Below are 20,058 nucleotides of genomic sequence, written 5' to 3'. Positions count from 1 at the left end.
CATGCAGCATATGCGTGCGTGCGTACAAGGGCTATGCCGAGGGCTGAGGGGGACCCTCGCCTTTGGGGTGATTGGGGCGGGTCCCTAAAGGGGGCAGAGGTTGGGGAAGGATTGCTGGATGGTGTGCTTGGCACCAGCGCTCATCCTCTGCATCCCTCCCTCTCCGAAGGGGATGCAGGGCTCCCCAGAGCCTTCTTGTGATGGCCGGTGTGTGCCCCAGGGGTGTCCCCATCCTCCCTTATGTCCCCCACAGAGCGGAGCAGAGGTGCTGGGACTGCTCTTGCCCCCGTGCCAGGCAGGTGTCCTCTCCCCTCTGCTCAGAGCATGTGGCCGCAGCCATTCCCCCATCTCCTGTCCCCACGGCCCCATCCCTGCTGTCCTGTGGAGCTCTGATTGATGCCGCGGCTCCTTCCCCTGGACCCGCTGACAAACACCTGTATCCTCCGCTGGCTGCACCGACCCCGCCAGCTCACAGGGCTGCAGGCAAGAGGGCCGCATCCTGCTGCCAAGCTGCTCCTGCTCAGCTCACACTGGTGGATTTTGGAAACGTTTGGTGCCAAAGTCTTCTCTAATTAATCTTCCCCCTCACTGGCTCGCTCCCCTCCTCACTGTGCCATGTATTGGGGAGGATCCATCGATCTCAGAAGTGCCCAACAGAGCATCTGGCTCAGGCTAGGCTGCATTTCCCAGCACCTTCTCCAGGTTGCTGGGTACCAGCGCGGATGCTGTCTTGATATTTGATGGGATTATTAGCACGGGGGGAGGAGGAGGGGGGAAAGAAAGCACTAATTGATCTGGTAATAAAGTTAATAGAAGCTCTTATGAGCTTGCCCATTAAGAATAATTAAGGAAGGGTGAGTGAGGGGAGGAGAATGAAGGGAAGTCCCCCGAGGCTGGGGTGGGCTGGCTTGGTGGGGGTTTGCAGAAGCCCTTCCACCCCACACCCTCTGCCCTTGGCCTTCGCCCCCAAACCCTCTCCTGTCCCTGCTCCCGAGGTCCCAGGCAGGTCCAACTTCTCCAGCTTGGACTGAGGCAGCCGGGAGCACAGGTCACTCTGGACCTGGGAGGGGTGAGGCTGGGGTCCTCCCTGTTGGTACCCAGGCAAGGCTGGGGTCCCGTGGGAAGTTGGCGGGGATGGGGACTGGAGAGGATGAGGGTCTTCTTCCAAAGATCTCCCAGAAAAAGGTAAGCACCGGTTTTTGCCGGGTTTTTTAGGGATGCCAGGGCTGCTCCAGCTCATTGGCTGGCTTGGCAGGAGCAGCATCTCTGTGCTGGGTTGTGGCCGCTGTGGACCCTCCAAGCTGGGAAGGGCCAGGAAACATCCCGGGCTGGAGACAGGATGGCTGAGCTCTGGCATGGAGAAAAAAGCCAACCTCCAAGCGCTTGGTAAACACATTTGTTGAAAGAAGAAAAGAGCAGCTCGGCGGGGTCAGGGGTTAATATGGACAGGGCTACTACTACAAACGGCAGGGAAAACAGGTGGGATTTCAGTGGCTGATAAGAGGAGGCAGCGGGGACAGGCGTGCGGTGGGGCTGTGAGCCGGCAGAGGCAGGACCAGCCTGGCTGTGGGGCAAGGGGCTGCCAGGTGCCTGCAGGCAATGGAGAGTGAGCCCCCCTCCTTCCCTGCCCATGGACTGCAGGCAGCATGGCACAGGCTGCCCATGACATCCCCTCCCCGAACTCCCAGAGACACTATCCCCTACTTTCCCCACCTCACAGGGCTCATTGTAGGTGTGTGCCTGTCTTGGTTGATGCCTCCAGCTACCAGCACTGAGCTGGATTCCAGGGAGCTGGGCGGCATATACCAAATAAACAAGGAATTCAGAGGATGAGCATGATGCTGCAGGTCCGTCTGCAGCAAATAGCCATGTCCCAGCCGCCGGGCAGTGAGAGTACCCGGGGACCCCCGGCAGCGCTGGCCCCAGCTGCATGCCCAGCCTTGACATGCGGCTGGAGGCAGAAAGTAGGGACCTGCCTTCCCCTGTGGCTCTGCCCCAGCAGCGGCACGTAGGCAGCCTGGGCTTGCTCTGCCTGCGAGCTGCCCCAAAGAGGGGCAAAGCTCCCCCCCGGCTCCCAGCTTCTCTGCCAGCTCCTGGCTGGCTCCCAGCCCATCCGTCTGCAACCAGCTGGGACATGCAGCCAGAGCTGGGCTGCGGGGCAGGCGGATATGGGGTTGCTTTGAGTGGCAGGTGGATTTTGCCGTGGGCACTGAAATGCAGACACCAAGCAGTGGGGCTGGACTGGCTCTGCCCAAAGGTCTCCACCAGCCCAGACCCCTCCGCATCCCCCTGCCCTTGGCTTTGCAGCTTGGCCCTGACCCTCTCTGCCCATCCTTTGAGCACCCTGTGGATGCAGCACTGTGTGCGTGGGTCTCGGGGCAGCCCTGCTAACCAAACCCACACGTGGCATGAACTTCTGTCCTGACCATGCCACACAAAGGGTAGCTTCATCGTCGTGAGAGCGGCACAGCAGCCCTGAGACCCCCTGCCATGGGGAGAGATGGGCTGGCTTCTCCCACCAGCAGGATGCAAGGAGGAGCCTTGGCCAAGGAGGCAGACGTGATAGGTGCAGCCTGGAGAACCCAACCCAGCCCAGGGCTGGCTGCGTGCAGTGTCCGTGGGAGGACGAAGCCTGCCCGCCTGCCTTGGTGCCCCCCAAGCTGACGCAGTGGGCGATGCTGTCTGTGTTTGTTTGTTTTGAGAAAAGGAGTGAAACCAGATCCAGCTATGCTGCTGTTTGCGGCGAGGCCCTGACCCAAACACAGGGGACATGGTAAACAGAGGCAGGAGGCCAGTGCTCACTGGAGAGACTGTGTCCCGCATCCCCACGCTGCTTCCCAGGGCATCATCTCTGCCCCTCCTAGCCCCACCTGCAGCCCTTCTGTGTCCTTTCTGGAACAGAAAATCCCATTTGCTGTTGATTTGGTAGCATTGCCATGTGATGTGCTGGGTACCAACATGGGCACGGAGACCAGGCTGGTGGTGTAATCCCGGAGAGGTCCCTGGACTCTCCCACCGCTTCAGCCGATGTGACTGGCAAAGGGTCCCCGCACGGAGGTCAGTCACATCTTAAAAGCTGCTGCAACACTAGTCGGTGGCTTGGGAACACCCATATGCTCTGCTGGGCCCTGGGGAGGGCAGCCAGGGCCGGCAGGCTCCAAATATTGATCATGGATGGGATGCTCACAGAGCATCTTCCAAGCCCTGATGCCTTGGAGAGCCATGGCCAGATGTCACCACTTTAAACACCCTGCGGGTAGAAAGAAGTGGCGCCTGCTCCTTGGAGCCCAAATAACCCCAATCACCCCTGTCATCACCTGTGAGTGATGGAGTCACTTGTTGCCACAGCAGACCGGGCATGTCTTGTGTGTTCGTGAATCACCTCCGCACGGGGGTGACACCCTTTCTCCCCTGTGAATATGGGCTAGCTAATGGGGCTTGGGATCCTTCGTGGTAATCCCGAGCAATGATTTACATTTAATTAGACAAATGAATATGAAAATAGACTCTACCCAAGAGCCTACTAATAACTTTCTGTGTTAAGAGCTTGGGCTAATACAACTCCTCCCTGGCAGATTGCTGTACCGCGCGGTGGGGAATGAGAGCTTGGCCAGGCTGCGGGGGGAGCTGGAGCCGCGTGTGCCACAGAGCGGGGCAGGGGGCTTTGCCACCGAGAGGTCTGTGGCCACAGCCTTTCCCCTTTTCAGTGGGTGCTCTGATGTGATCAAGGCTCTAAAATACGTAGTTGTAGCCTAACTTCACCAAGATGGCTCAGTGGTGGCTTTCTTGGTCCTAAATTTGGTATTGCATTGGTTAGCAAGGTCTAAATCCGAAGAGCAGGCATTTTGTTATTGAGGCCAAAAATATGAGAGGAAGGAGTCAGGTATAACTACAGCAGAGAGATCAAACAGCAAAAAATAATCATTATGCAAAGCCAGCCCAGGAGCTGGATTCAAACTGCATCACCTATTGGATCTGACACCTGTGAGCTTGCTAAGGGCTCGGCTATAAAAACCTCCAGAGCTTCCCCTCTCTGGGCCCATCTCTGTAAGGCTGCTGGTCATCAGAAACAAATCAGTTGGTACCTGTGGGGCACAGGAGGGATCCTGTCCCGAAAGAGCAAAGCAAACGAGCGCATTGCAAGCGGCAGCCCTGGATGAGGTGAAAAAGGGCATTTAGTCAGCTGTTACCAAGGAATTAAAATAACATTCAGTTTGTTAATTAATTAATGTTAATGAATTGTTAGTTAATTGGTTAATTAATTAATTTTAATCAAGCCAGGATGTTGCTTTTTTTTTTTTTTTAATTTTTAAAATAGCCTCTGCACCCCGGGCTAGTCTGCTCCCAAGGCATCGGAGGGCTGGCCTGACAAACCTGCAGACTCACGTGATGGACATGACCTAAGAACCAGCTTCAGTGGCTTTACACTAAATCTCAAATGCACAGGAATGCCAGAGCGTGCCTGATTTTCCTGTGTGTTTGGTTTCTTAACCTGTCTGAACCCCATTAAACTTGATGGAGGCTAATATAGGGCGGATCCACTTGAAATCTCTTACAGTGGCCTGGGGTCTCCCCAGTCAGTCTCGTCTCTGTTTGATTTCTTGCTGTCCAGGAGCCCCCCAGCATCTGTAATTGAATGTAAGGGCTTTTGTCCAGGGGAGCGGCGCTGCATTAATCACTGCAACCTGGCAGAGCCAGGCCGATAGATCTTCCCAGCATGTAAAATAACTCATGTTAATCATTGCTTGTGATTTATCCTCTTCTCTGTCTTGTACATGAATTATTCAGGGTGGTGCTGGGGGAAGCTGGGGCAAGGAAAGCCACAAGTAAGTCCCATGGCTGCTGCAGGCAGCCCTGTTCCCCTGGCTTAGGAGGGTAGAGCGGAATGCCGTGGGGCTCTCCCTCCGGCCCTGGGAACATCCAGCCTGCAGGAGGTGCTTGGCCAGGGTCTTCACTCTCACAAGGGCTGCTGGAAATTAATTGCACGGTCAACAGCCATGTGTTGAACTCTCCGAGCATCTCCACCTGGGCTTCTCAGGACAGGCTCTCCTCCCATCTGTCTTCGTGCTGGCTGCAGGGCTGTGTCCGTCATTGGCGCCACATTTGTTTTGCTGTGGGTATTTTTCTTTAGCCCCAATTACGCTCAGGCTTACACCAAAACAAACAAGCCCTGGGACCTGGAGGTACCTGGCTGACTCAGACAGGCTGGTGCCGTGGCTGGCCCCGGGGCTGATAAAGGACCCACAGTGTCGCTGCACTGGAGTCTGGACTTGCAAAATGTGACATGGTTTCTCTTGACAATTAATCACTGGGGAGCGGGCAGCATCAATTAAGGGGTAATTGGCCTCATTTTAGGTCAGGGTTTCCGGGCTGGGTTCCTTTTGGCCCTCTCTGCTGCAGGGATGGGCATCCCCATCACAGAGCCTGGAGGCAAAGCCTTGAGGGAGCTGGTGGATGGAGGTGCGGGTTGATCCCCCAGTGATGGCAGCCGGGGGGGGTTATCTCCCTGGGCAAGCAGGAATATTAGCAGCAAACCCCGAGATGGGGAAAATGGACCCAGCCGGGGTGAGGATGTGACCAGCCCTGCACTCATCACCGCCGTCTGTGCCCCAGCCAGGCTGGCAGCAGGTATCCAGCCCGAGCCATGGGGTGTTACGGGGCAGGATGCTTTCAGGGGTTCAGGTCCCTGCATGGCCCCCTGTGGGGACAGGAGCAAGGGCTGCTGGCTTTGGGTTTAGGGGTGAATTGAGGTGCCTCTAATGCCAGGAAATGCAAATATTTCTGGTCTGCTCTTGCTTTAGGAAAGGCAGCAGTGAGGTGGCTGCTTGCAACACTTAGTGGGGAAACTGAGGCACTAAAGCAGCTTTCCTAAGACCGAAAAAACACTGATGAAACAGGGCTCTCCCAGCCGCACCACATGGCCCAAGGGGCAGCTCCTGGGACATCCCCAGCCCTCTCCAGTGGAGCAGCTGGGTTGAAGGACAGAGATGCACATTTGCCTGCCCTCGATGAAAGGCCTTCCCTCTGGCCACGGACCACGTCCTGCTGCAGCGTGGCTGCCCGGTGTCTCCGGTGAGCACCCATCCAGGAGCTCCGAAACAGTTCAGCAGAGGAGTACAGGATGGGAGAGTAATTCGATGCTCTGAGTGTCCAGAAGAGATCCTGCTAGAAATACCCATCTGACACGCTGCTTGAGATAAAGCAGGGGAGGCGGCTTTACTTTAGCTTATCGGACACATTTCCTCCAGAGAGATCTCCATCAGCTCGGGGAGGAAACTACTGAATTTTTTGTGTTTTGGTGGCTTTTTTCCTTTTGAAATTTTTCAAGAGGAGCAAAGATGGTTGGGAAAAAAATGTTTCACTTGGTCCTTTTATTTTGTTGGTGAGAGTTTTAAATTGGAAAGTTTTTGTCTCTGTTTTCTTTTAGTACCAGAAATAGAAGATTTTAATATTTTTTTTGTCCACAATTGAGAGGAATTAAAAAAATAGTGCCTGGAGAACAAGGTGGACAAGAAATTTTTAAATTGAAGAAGAACAAGTGACATGCTTGGAAAGCTGTATTTTTCATAATTATCCAATGGAGACAAAGCGACACAACAAGCACAACGTGGGAATTTTCCCCACTACTTCAAAGCTGATTTAATGAAATTCCATTTTTCAGGGAGAGAAGCAGCTCATCGGAAAGCATTTGCAGACATCCTGATCCTCGGGACCCAACTCCATCCCTGGGAGCCGACCCCCTGCCTCCTGCCCGGACTCTTTGCATGTGACGAGGAGGTGCAAAAGGACATTGCAAATGCCCTGACCCATGGGGACTTTGCTTGGCCTCGCCTGCCATGCAAACTGCCTCACTCCCTGCATCTGCTGTCACCAGCTAGGCAGGTTTTGGGGCTTCAGTGCCCCCCAGCTCCCCCGGTCCCATTGCTGCAGGGGAGAAGTGGCTACCAGCCTGGTCCTCTTCCCCAGGGCCCCATCCAGGCACTGGGGCTCTCAGCAGGGACCTGCCTTCCAGGTCATCTCCTCCTGGGGAGGTGGGGACCCCAATCTCCCCCTCCTTCCAGCACCCCTCTGCCCCTCGCCAGGCCCAGATGTGCACACAGCAGGGCACATGAGCGGGACACTGCAGTGCCAGGCAGGATGGCTTCTTGCCTGGCACAAGCCCAGGGAGCTGTCGTCTCACCACTGCCATGCTGCTAAGCATCAGGCATTCAGCATCAGTGCCCCAAAACCCATCAGCAGCTTCACGAGATCCACCTTGCAAGCTGCAAGCATGAGCAAATGTGTCACAGTGCACCAGTGTCTCATAAAACCTTCTGCAAGGCTGGGAGCACATTAAGTACCAGTTTTGGTACAGCAGCAGGCAGGCACCAGACCCTGGGGAGCACAGACAGCCCTCAGGAGCTGGAAGTCCCTTCATCCATTTGACCTTCCAGCTTCTTTTATCATGGTTTTTGAAAACTGTTACCACTCGCTAACGTTTTCCGAGTGCCCCTTTGCACCCTTGGTCTGGGAAATGCAGCCTTGGGACGATGCTCTCCCCACTGATGTATCCTAGAACCACTTTCATTCATTTTCCTTCAGTTTTTTTCCCCAAACCCCTGCTCTATTTCAGTGAGGAGACACTTCTCCAGCCTCACAGGTTTTCTGCTCTCATTTTCAGCTCTGTGTTAATCTGAGGTTAACATGAGGTTTGAGTTTGCTGGTAGTCATGGGGCATTTCCCCATGGCCCCGGCACTTGGGACCATGATGGCCTCAGAGGTTTCTATGTGGAACAGGCAGGGAAAACAGGCGCTGGTCAGACACAGCAGCCTGGAGGGAGGCATCCACAGGAGAAACAGCCATTGCTGTGATGTGGGCAGGGCTGGGATTTGCTGGACCACCGGTGATCTGAGCCTCTTGCCAGCCTGGCAGCAGCATTAGGTCCTTGGAAAGTGAAGTTTCCAGGCTGTCATTGACCTTCAATACCCAGCAGCGCTGGGTGTGTGGCCAGGGTGGGTAGTGTGTTAGGTAGCTGATTGGGGTGGTGATGGATGGGCAAGGTGTTTGGGGCTCATTAATTTCCTGGCAGGGATCAGCTTGTCACATCCTATAATGCAATCAAAGTGGGAGCACATCTCACTCAGGGAACACAGCGAGCTTTCAACCAGGAGGCAGAACGCTGCTTTGCAACATCCTCCAGCTGATAAAAACTCCCCACCACTGTGAGAGTTTAATCCTGCTAAATGCTGAGTGCCTGGGGCATGGCTCAGCCTTGGCCCTATAACCCTCAGCAGGGGCACTGCTCCTGTTTGCTGGATTCCTCCAGGCTGCCAAGGGAAAGGTGGCTGTGCAGGGGATGCTAGAGCTCAGTTCGGTACTGCCTTGAGACCCCACCATCCCTGGGGTGCAGGCCTCCTGGGAAGCCTCTGCCCTCAACCATGGAAGTCTGGGTGGGCTGGACCACAGCCGACCCTTCCCTGAGCTCAGCTGCAGCCAGGTTTGGGGCTTGCCTGGATCCCTGGAGCAGGGGCTCGGTTGTTTGGCAGGAGGATGCCATCCTCCCCGGGCCAGAGGATGCTGTGGGACAGGGCTGCGGTAGGGGGTCAGGATGGACGAGCTCACGCTCCCTCCCAGCCTGAAACTCCCCAAATCCCCAGCCTCCTCTCCAAGAAGCTGCTACTTCCCGTCCTCTGAAGAAATGGGAGAGCACAGAAACAAAAAGATTTAAAAAAAAAAAAAAAAGACCCTGTGGTGACAAACACGAGCAGCATGGCTCTGAGCCAAGGCACCGCTCACCCACCCTGGGGACAAGCTCGGGGCGGGGGGACAGGACACATGGCCCCTCTGGCCAGGCCTGGGGAGGGGGGAGGCCATTTTTTCCGGCTGCAGCATTGTTCTGCGGGACCTGAATAAACACCCAGCCTGGGGCACCCAGGCGAAGGGCACGTTTCCCTCCCAGCGCCCGGAGCCTTCAAGGAAACCCCTTTTGTGTCTGCCTTCAGCTGACACTCGGAAACCACCTCTGCTCTTTGCAGCCAGCGGTGCCTGCAGCAGCACTGCAGGTCCCTTGGGAGAGGGTGGGACGGGGCTGTCCTCCGGCTCCTGCACAGACATCTGGTGCCTGGTCTCCTCTGAGAGCCAGGATCCCTCATCTGCTTCTTCAGAGCTCAAACCCTGCATGAGTGTGGGTGTGCTTGGGAAGTACTTTAATTTACTGTTTTAATATGAATGTTATTCAATAGTAATGATTTACTAACTATTTAGTTATTAATACTGCTTGTTTGCTACTATTGAGTGCTTTGGTTTGATGTTACTTGCAGACAACGGGGGCTGAGGGCAGGCTCAGCTGCCCCACAGCAAGCTGCAGCATCCCCAACAAGGGGAGAGATGCTCAGTGGTGGCTGCCACCAGGTGGGACAGGACTGGGAAAATGCCACTCCCTGGGCTCATGCAAGCGGACAAGGTTCGAAACGTGCTGGTTTTGTGGGAAGCCCTGGCTGGGAGGCTGTGGCTGCCCTACGGAGCTGCACCTCTGCTTTTGGGAGACTTTCTGTCTCTGAGCCCACCTATCAGCTACTCCAGGGGGTCCAGGGCTCGGCTGGAACCCACCAGGCTCTCACATCCTGGGGATGCTCTAACAGCAGAGAGGGCACTGGGCAGGGGGGAGTCGGCTGCTTGCACTGGGCACAGAGCCTGGAGCTGGCATGTTCCCCTGCTCAGCACAGGGCTCTGGCTTTGCCTCCTGAGCCTCTTGCAGGTGCAGCAGCATCCAATGGGCCCAGGACAAGCCCTGGGTCACTCCGGGAGGGCCATGGCACAAGGATGCTGCAATGTCCAGGGACACTGCTCTTCCACAAGGCAGCGAAGGATTTGGTGCAACCATCTCCAGAGGCACCAGCTAGCAGGACCTGCCAGGTGATGTCAGGGATATAATTTCCCCTACCATTCACAACTTTTAACCTCAGCATGTCAGTGTTGGAAGCCTCTGCACCCCCTCATCTTGCTCCATGCTGAATCAGACCTTGTCCCTGGGTAGGAAAGAGCTGCTGCCTGCCCAGCCTGCTTCACTGTGCTGCACTGGTATCGCCCGGAGAGCATGATGCTCTTCTCCCCAGCGCAGGAGTCGGGGAGCACAGGCTCCTGGCCAGGGAGCAGGTTAGCAGCCGGCTTTGTGTCTTTTATCCAAAGCACTGAAAGGGCTGCAGATGAACTAAGTGAGGGACTAAGTAAATAAAGGATTGACCTTCCACCCTGGGGGCCAGAGGGCAGCTACAAACTAGTGCTAATGTGAAATAGAGAGGCAAACTTTGCAGGCTCTGGAGGAATTTGCCCTGGAAGCATCAAAGAAGGCAAAGGACTCGTGTATCGCCCTGTTTGCATCAACATGGGGGTGATGGCCCTGCCACCCAGAGGACCAAGCTCTGGCCAGCGGCTCTGGGAGGGACGAAGGGCTGAAGCAGAAAAGGGCTGCGGGGAAATCCCCGACTTGGAGGCCTGGGGCTGCTCACACTTTCAGCGTGGTGCCCCGTGGGCGGCTCGGCACAAGCAAATTGCTGCGTTTCCCACAGTGTCCTGCAAAGTCATCGTGGGGCTGCTGTGTGCTGTGCAGACGGATGGACCAAAGAGCTGGTGCTTTTATGTTAACTGTGTGTGTACTGGGAGCGGGGACCGCTGGAAAAGCTTGGGCTGTGCAGTACAGAGTTTTCAAAGGACTAGGTAAAAAGGGGCTACATCTAAGTGTCTCAAGCTGGGCAACCAACATGCTCAGTTACTTGGCCATACGCAAATGGGCACATGGCTGACAGTCATACGATAGAGGCAGAGGACCACGAGGGATGGACGGGTCAATAGGAGGTGGCAGATGGACATGGCCACTGGAGAGAGGGGAAGGCAAGCGGATAAAGCTTGGGGAGCTGGAGATCAGCAGAGGAGAGCTAAGATTTGAGGGGGGGTATTTTGTTCTGACTGAGGGAAGTTGGACCGAGGGATGGGGTTTTGTTGTTGCTTTTCTTGGTCTGGCCTTGGCTGGGGAGAGAGGTGCAGCTCTGCCCGTTATTAATAGCTGGGGACACGTGGGCTGGCACAGAGCGCTTCTGATGTGCCCACAGGACTCCAAATGCTGGGTAATGCATGGCTGATAGCCAGGCAGTAACTCAGTCACAGGATCATGATAATGCACACAAACCTCTCTAGGCCTGTTGCATTATGAAGTGCTGGGAGTGATTTACACCCTGTTAGCAGCCAACCGATCTGTGTGCTACGTGCAGCACGACCGGACCCTCTGGGCTACTTAGGGCTCCGCTTGCCATGTCAGTTGATCCCTGGGAATGGCTCTTGCTCCCTTCCAACCCATGCCACGGTACTGCGCTTGCCTTCCCCCCGGTGCAAAAAAAATCCCCAATCCCCCAAAGCACCCTGTTAAGAACTTCCACATCTCATTGAGCTGTTATTAATAGGGGGATTGTCTGGTGTCAGAGCACAGGCATAAAATACATTAACATTATCACATAATCTTATTTAGCAAACACTTGTGTCGCTTCGCCCTTGGTAATTGCATTTGGGAGATGCAATATTTATGAAAGGGGAGAAGGAAATGTCTTGGCTCATCTCCTCTGAGCCGTAAAAGTCCTGGGGAAAAAAAAAAAAAAACAAAAAAAACACGATGCTGGGGGGATTGTGGGAGCCTGGGAAGGGGATGTCAGAGCTGCCGCTTCGCTCACAGTGAGTTTGGTGTTTGATGGGACTCTGCCTAAGCCCGAGTTTTGCTGCTGAGCAGCTCCTGGAACTGAGTCAGGCTGGAGGCATGGATCCGGGTGTTGCAAGGGCGCTTCTTCCTACGCTGCACGGTGTCGGGCCCCGGCGCTGCCCTGGCATCCCCGCAAACACCGCTGCCGGCTCTCCCCCTGCCGCGCCTGGGCTCCGGCCCCGATGGCACCGGCGGGGCTCCCTCCGCGGCCGGGCCGTGCCCGCGGCTCGGCTCCCAGCGTGCCGCCCGCTTGAGCACGGTGGTGGATCGGGATTTCTCCTAGGACGGAAATCCACCCAGCCAGCCCTGCATTTCTCTGTCGGACCTTACAGACCGATAGCAGGGTCTGAAGAGCAGAGTTGTATCCTGGACGCAGCATTCCCGACCCCGGGAGCTCAGATCTGGGTGTGCGGATCCCCTTTCCCCCCACCTCTGAAGCCGCGGCTCCTGCCACTTCCAATTTTGGGGGAGGTTTGCAGCAGGGTACGAGCTGCGGGAAGGTGTCCCTGTTTCTCAGGGCATGCTCAGAGCTCGGCTACAGCAGCGATACGGAGAGAGATGTCTTGGAAGATTATTTTAGTGCCTCGGACAGCGCTATTCCCTCGGAGCCTTCAAGTAGTTGTCCCCAGAAATTAAAGCTCGTTTCCCCACTCACACCCACGTCCCTTCGTGCCCCCGGTGCCCACGGGTGACCTCGACCAGCCAGCGAGGCACCGCGGGCGCTGCTGGGGACCCGCAAGCTCCCACTCCGTGAGTCGCGGAGGGAGCAGCGACATGAAACAGCGACTGTCCCCAAACCCCGACCCCCTCGGCGCTGGAACTGGCAATTCAAAGCCGCTGGTGATGTGCACGGGATCGAAAAAACGGTGTCACCTACTCCTCTCCCCGACTTATGTTTACAGACACCCGGTTTAATTTGTTTGTTTTCTGTCGCGCTCTCTCCTTAAGCTGGTTTTCGGGATCCCGCCCGGGCGGTTGGGAACAGCAGCCGCAAAACCTTTGGGATGGAGGCTGCTCCGCCTTCTCCCCGTGCTTGCTCGGTGAACCGGGAGGCTGTAGCCTTGGAAATTACAACTAATTCCAGGTGGAAAATACAATTAATGCAATAGTGGAAAATGCAATTAATTAATTAAACTTACAAGTGTGGAGAATGCTATTTGCCTGAATGGCCGATCGTGTTTAAACCCCGATAATCCCTTGTACTCCCCATCCCCGGGGCATCGGCCCCCCGGGCGGAGCTCGCTTCGTGCTTTACCCCGCGGGGTGCAGTGGGGTGGGCGGGTTGTGCCACGGGGGCAGGATTAGGGTGGGGAAACCCCGATGATTTTTTCTTTCTAGATCTTTTTTTTTTTTTTCTTTCCCGCCACGGTTAATCCCAAACACGCTCCGTTCCTGCGCGCCCACTGCGCTGCAAACGACGTGCGGCGAGTTTTGCAAGCGCCCTGCCAGAACTCGGATGTATTTTTGCCGGCGAAAGAAAAGCGTCTGAACCCGCCGGAGTCCCCTAACTTGGGGGACCGAGGGGACCCCCGGGCAGGGCAAGGACTCGTCCCCGCAGCCGCCCACCTGTACGGCAGCTGCCTGCGGCGGAGGGGCTGCCCCTCCTGCCCGACCCTCCTCTCCGAAGGCTAATGCAAACAGCAGCAAATTAGACTTAAGTTTACCCATTGGTTCTGCCACAATTTGTATTTACTTTTTGCGTGCTAATTAACCTCGGGGAGGGGGGGGGGGGGAATAAATAAATAAAAGCAAGGATTTACCCAGGAGGGTTTTGAGGTTTTTATAGCGAAGCCCGTAACAATGTTTGCAATAATTAAGACCATTATTATTGGATCTTCTTGTTCATTAGTGAAAGCTACTTTGTTAGCGGAGCCGGCAGGGCGTGCCGGCTCCCTGCCTGCCACGGCCTTCGCGGAGCTGCCTGCGCCCGGGGGCGGCTTTTAAGATGGGGGAGGACGCGGGGAGAGAGACACAAATCTGTTGGTAAAACAGGACTTTGTCTGGCGGGGAAAGGGCCCAGGGCTCGGAGCGGGCAGGAGACAAAAGCAGCCGCCGCTCCCCCGGCGAGCGAACAAACGAGGCAGCTGCCGGCAGCCGGGGCCGGCGAGCAGCCCCCGTGGGCGCGGGGGAGCCGCAGGAGCGGGGCCCTATCACGACTGTGTCGCGATAGGCCTAGCTGTCGCAGGGGTCGGCGCTGCTCAGAGCGGGGGAGACCCAAGGGGAGGCGGGTGGCCAGCCCACGGCGGCTCCCTCGCCGCACGGCTCTATTAACTTGGCACGGGAGGTGTAATTAAGCCGGGAGTTAATAACGGGGCAGAGGCCCCGGTGTCCCCCGCTGCCGCCGGTGCCCTCGGGGGTGGCGGCCAGACGCCGTTCATTAGCGGGGTTGGTGCGGGGCGGGTGGCCGAGGGGAGGGGGCTAATGGGATTACACGCATTTCTGCACGGTGGAGAGAGGGGCTGGTGCCGCAGGACCAATAACTTCTTGGCAGATGCTCCTCCGGCAACCGGCGACATTGAATATTCATGGCGAGCCGCCGGGCACCGCAGCCCCCATCGGCCACGGCCCCGCGGGTACCCCCGGCCGGGGGGCCGGGAGGGATGAGAGCCCCCCGGCCCGTTGCAGGGAGCCGGCCCGTCCCCCGGAGCAGGGAGGCAGGCAGGGGGTGGTGGGTGCAGGCCGACCTGCCCTCCGGGGCGCCGCGGCACCCGCGTGGCTTGCGCCTCTCGGTGCGATGAGTTGTGACCGTTCTCCTCCCTCTCCTGAACCCATCTTCTCCAGGCAGCCAGCGGCTACAAGGAGGCGAGGGGGCGAGTTTGCGGACTGCTCTAAATCCTTATTTTTGGTAGATAACAACTGCCCCCGGGACATGTCGTTGACAGAGCGGGGAGCCGGCCGCGCTCCCCGCCCGGGCTGTGCTGGGTGCCCCCGGCCCCGCCGCCCCTCGTAGCCCCTCGGTCGTTTGTAACCATAAAGGGGAGAAATATTGTTGCGGGCGAAGTTCGTGCGATGCTGCGGCTCCCGCCCGCTCCCGCTGCGCCGGGCACTTTATACTCATTAAGTGCAGCGGCGCTAAGTCATTACTGTAATAAGGAGTTATGCTGAATACAAGGGGCCACGTTTCCAAAGCCATAAATTACAACTGTCAGTGCGTATTCGAGGGATCAACAGAGCTGGGAGTAATTATTTACCGCGTGCTTTATAGAGCAATTAAAAATCCCCCGAATGGCGTTAATTGCTTTTAATGCGCAGGAAGCGCGGCCCGCCCTTTCCCGCGGACGCGGGGCCGGGGAGAAGCCGCCGCCGGCGGGGCGGGGGGCTGCGGGGACCGCCCGTGCGGGGTGGGATGTGCGGGAAACGAGATTCCGCGCTGGGAAGCCCGCACCGCCGCGGGAGGCCGGCCGGGTGGTGCGAGGGTCGCCCCGCTTCTCTCTCGGCGGCTGTCGCGACATAACTCCGTGGGGGCGGCAGCGCTGAGAGGCAGAGCCCCGACGGCGGCGGGGACCGCGTCCCCCTGCTCCGGGGAGCGGCGGGGGCTGCCCGGGGGGCCCCGACGGCGAGCTCCCGGGCCCACATGGCCCCGTACCGGCCCCGGCTCCTCCGCCGTAATTGATTTCACAGGGGTCGGGGCGGGAGAGAAAGAGCTGCGGGGATGTGCGGAGGGGGGAATAATCACCCCGGGGCTGGGGGAGGCCCCCAGCCCAGCGAATTAAACGAATTAAGAGGCGAGGAAGGGAAGGAGTCGGGGTGCACCCTTCTGCTGATGGGGTGTGGGTGCATTTGTCACCGTGCACCTGCCTGCGGCGGAGTCACTCGTTCTCCTTTTAGGAAAACAAGAGGATTTTACAGGTTCCAGAAAGCACTGCTCGAAGTGCAGGTTTCGGAGCAAGCCTGGTGCGTTTTGCTGGGACCCTGCCAAGGTCCCAGACATGCCACTTTTGTCCCAGTCCCCGCAGGAGGGCTTGTATTTCTCGGCAGTTTCCCGGCCAGCAGCTGTGAGGCTGGGAGGCAGCTTGCGATGCCGAGCTCCCGGGAGCCCCGAGCTGTAGAAGAGCTCAGTGGCTAAGGGGAGCCCTGGAAAGCCAGCAAGGCAGAAGAAAATGGGAGTGGAGGGTGGAGGTCAGGCCCTGGTGGGGCTGCCCCTCTCTGCTAGTACGAGGCAGATGCACTGGATCAATGAGAGAACCTAAGAAAGGATCCCCAGGCCTTCGTGGGGAGGGAGAGAGGAGCCTTATGCAGCACGGGAAGGGCCCTCGTCTGCATTGCCATCTCCTAGCATGGATATACTGAGCCCTCAGCTGGGGCAGGATTGAACCACCGCTTTGGAAATGAGCCTGTCCCAGCAGCTGCTCAGGGCAGGCGAGGGGGGACACAAGTTTCAAGGCTGGCAGGAATATGTAAGTGGCTGTGGGTGCTTGAAGGGGGTGAGACGTTCTGGAGAAGTAGAGAGCAAGGGCGTTAGGCTCTTCAACGCACTGATTTTGCAGCAACTTAGTGCACATGTTAGCTCCTGCATTGGAGGCTTCCTTCCATCTCCGAAGAGGGCTGATCCAGCTTGTTGATGTTTCCTGCAGAAAATGATTTCTCTGGCCAGAAAGGAAACCCCACTGCCCTAAATATCTTTGGGCAAATACCTGAGAATGGCTGTCTCCCGGGGCTCTGCTTAGAGTATGATTTCTGGATTATTTTTTCGCAGGGCTTGACATCCCTAGCCAAGGTGGACAAATCCAGCCCTCGGCAGGTGGGAGGATGGTGGCTGGGGATCTGCCTCGCAGGACCAGCCAGGCAGGGCCGGCTGGCCTGGGGCGCCTCTGCCCGCCGCCCCAGGGATCCGTTTGTAGGATCATTGGATACACCTTGAAGTGGATGCTGACCTTGTAAACTCTCCCATTGGGATGTGAACCTGAAAGCACTGAGACTGGCCCTTATGTGTCCTGGTGTGTGAACTTGCAGCACTGCATGTCCTCTTAGAGGACTAAAGTCCTCTTTAGCCCCAGAATTAGGGAGTTGGATGTAAAGGCTATAAATTAATTGCCAGCTCTCCTGAGACAGGGTATTTCCAGAGCCTCGTGCTCTACAGCGCTGCTCAGGCCCCAGCCCCAGAGAGCCCAAGGGGAAACCGAGGCCCGGAGCAATTTGAACTGGAGCATCTGAACTGGGTATCGTCCTGGAGCTTAGACGTTGCAGCGCCCAAACTTCCAATGCCAGGAGCTGTGTGGCTTTCCCAAGGCTGCAGGCGAGGTCTGTGGCTTGTGCAGGGATTAAATCCTGGGGCTGTGCATCATCCCAAAACCCATCAATAATTTCTGTTGACTTCCAGGAGTCTTGAATCCCAGTCGGGACCTAGCCCTGCCTACCCTTCTCCTTTGTCCTCACTGGGTGCTGGGCAGAGAAAGACCTGACTTACCTTTAGTCTCTCTCCTGGCAGGTTTTATTGCCTGAAAGCCCCTACCTTGGGCAGCTGGGGGCTGAGACCCTCATTAGCCAGCCTGTCTCACTGGTGGTGACCTTGTGATTTCTTGGGGCCAGTCCCTCCGGGGCCCTCGGCATCTGCTCAGTCTGGGGGATCTCTGGCGCAGGGAAGGCCGAAGGCTTTGCCCAGCATCGACCGGCACCTTCGGGATGTGCAAGCAGCATGAGATGGCTGCGTTATTTATTGGAAAGAGGGCACCTCATGGGTCTTGGCAGCAGAGATGGAGTCCCTCTGGATGTCACAGCTCGCTGGCAAGGGACCCCGTGGCACTACGTGGGGCTGCTATGTCATGCTCTGTCACTTGCCTGCAGAGGCAACCTGACGTGCTCAGGGCTGGTGAGCAGGCTCTGCCCCTTGTTCCCCGTGTGGGAAGGGGCTGGAGAAGAGGCCCAGAGGTGGTCCTGGAGAAGGGCAAAGGGAGCTGCAGCCCTGGGGGACGAGAAGACCCCCTGCCTGAGGGCAGCCTCCCACCCTGGCTGGCCGCAGCCCTCGCTCCCTCCCTCCCTCCCCTCCCAGCTCCTCCTAACCACAAGGACTTTGGTTGATGGAGCTGGCGCCAGCGAGTTCCCTGAAGAGTTCAGAAGTCAAGAACTGAGGCAGGTACGGGGAGGGGGGAAACCCGACCCCGGCGGGCAGGCAGGGCTGGGCGGCGGTGGGGGAGCAGGCTGGCCGGGCACCCGCTGGGCATGGGGCTGAGGGCGGCCGTGAGCCGCTGCTGCCCGCTGTGCCCCCCCAGCCTGTCCGGCGTGGGGCCATGGTGGTGGGTACGGCGATAGTGGTGGGTCTTGGGGTGTCACAGCAGGGTTGTGGCTGGGGTGAGGGTGGGAGGAACCCACGAGCGCCGGTGTGTCAGTGTGTGTGCATGTGTGTGGCTGGGGGTGTCTGAACGCACAGGTACGGGGCGTTGATGCACGTTGTGGGAGTGAATGTGCGTGTGTGAATGCATGCAGTTGTGAAGGTGTGAGCGAGAATACGTCCGTGTGAATTTGTGTGGGTGCAGGGAGGGTTCTAAGTGTCTGTGAGAACGGGGGGGGAGGGGGGTGGATGTGAATAAGTGCGCACAAATGTAGATGCATGTGCAAGTGAATGTGTGGGACCGTGCGGCAGCATGGGTGCCTGTGAGCTCGGCAGGGTGTTTGTGAGCGTGTGTGTGTCTTTGCGGGGCTGAGGCCGCGTGAGTGAGGGTGTGTGTGAGGACATGGACGTGGATGGGATGATACGTATGGCGGTGAGTGAGGAGGTGTACCTGAGTGCATGGGCACGAGTTGCTATGCCAGTGCATTTGTATCGCATGGGGGATGCCCCAGAGCGGGCTGTCTTGTGGGATCCTGTGGGCACTAAACCACGGGCACACTGAAGACACAGAGAGCAGGATTTGCCCCAGCAGGGCAGAAGGGGGCCTGCTGGGCCAGCCTCAGCCGGGAGCAAGTAGGACAGAGTGGGCTGCCCAATGCTGGCGGAGCACAAACTGGCAGAGAAACCCTTGATGCTGAGGCCGGGAGTGTCAGGCTGTGCTGGCAGGAGATCCGGATACGTGGAGCAGGAGTGCTGATGGGCCAGGGCCAAAACAAGTTTTGCAGCAAATTACAGCAGTGGCTTTCAATTTTTAAATTTAATTTTATTTTTTTTTAATGAAAACACTCATCTCCCCACAGGCAGGCGCGGGAGGGGCAGACGGCGGGGCCGGCAGCAGCGGGTGCCCCGTTCAGCCCTCACCCTCCCATGGTCTGCGCTGCTGCCCCGTGGGGAGCAGCTGGGTCCAGGCCCCATCCCCGGGGGAATGAGCCCCCCCTCGTTCTCCGGGGGAAGGTGTGCCCCAGGCTCCCATTGCCTCCTCCCATGATACCCCCTTCATGGGCCTGGGCACCCGTGGGGGCCCTCCAGACCACCCCTGTGTCCCCATTATGGGGTTTGGAGATGGGGAGCCCGCTCCTCTTCCTCTGCGGCTCTTTCAGAGGTGCTGACTTTTGAAATTGAGAAAACCCCTCTGGAGAAAAGGGGCATGGCGGGTCTGGGACCCCTCCAGGAGGGGATTCCCTGGCTTCAGCCCCTGCACGGGATCAGCTGGCGGCCCACGGGAATTGCGGCCCCACACCATCCCCAGGGCTCGATGGGGGCTGGCAACCAGGACCCCCCTCCTCAGCAGCCTACGGCCACAAACTCGGGGACAAAACGTCCCCCTCCGCCACCCACTACCTGCTGCTTCTTTACCCACCCCAATGCCCTGCACGCACCCAGCGCTGACTTTATAAGGCCGAGCCGGGTGGTGAATTTTTTTTGGGGGGGGGGGGGAGCTGGGGAAGAAGAAACTCCTTTTCTCCTGTGCTCTTCTCTGCTGTCATTCACTCGGCTCCTTTCAGCATCCAGCCAATGGAGAGTGAGGGCCCGGGAGCAGCAGGCCTTGGCTAGCGTGATTGATGGGCAAGCGGGGCGGCGGGGCGCTCGCACTCCGCCGCGGCCGCGCTCCGCTCCGCGCCGCTCCGCGGGGCTCTCGGCTGCCCACCGCCCGCGGCGGCGAGGGGTCCCCGGGGCTCCTTCGTCCCTCTGTGTGTGCGTGTGTGTCTGGGGTGAGCGGCTCCCGGCTTGGGGTGGTTGTGTCTTGGTGGCGTGGGGCTGCGGGGTCTCATCGGAGCGGGACGGGTGTGCGTGGGTGGGGGTGTCGCGTCCCTGCTCCTGGAGGCTGTTGGGTCCAGGGGGTGTGTGGCACGGTTGTGTCTGGAGCGTGCCGCGGCTGGGCACGGTTGTGGTGTCCTGGGCTGCGGGCTTGTTCGGCTCCCGTGCCCTGGTCGCGCATGGCTCTGCTGTTGTGTCTTCGGGCTGAGCGTGTAGCTGGCGTGTCCCGGCTGTGCGTGGCTCTGC

This window comes from Nipponia nippon, unplaced genomic scaffold (genome assembly GCF_047370975.1).
Source record: "Nipponia nippon isolate SJK-2023a ecotype South Korea unplaced genomic scaffold, ASM4737097v1 scaffold_3, whole genome shotgun sequence".
NCBI classification, from domain to species: Eukaryota; Metazoa; Chordata; class Aves; order Pelecaniformes; family Threskiornithidae; genus Nipponia; species Nipponia nippon.
This window is presented reverse-complemented; position numbering follows the sequence as displayed.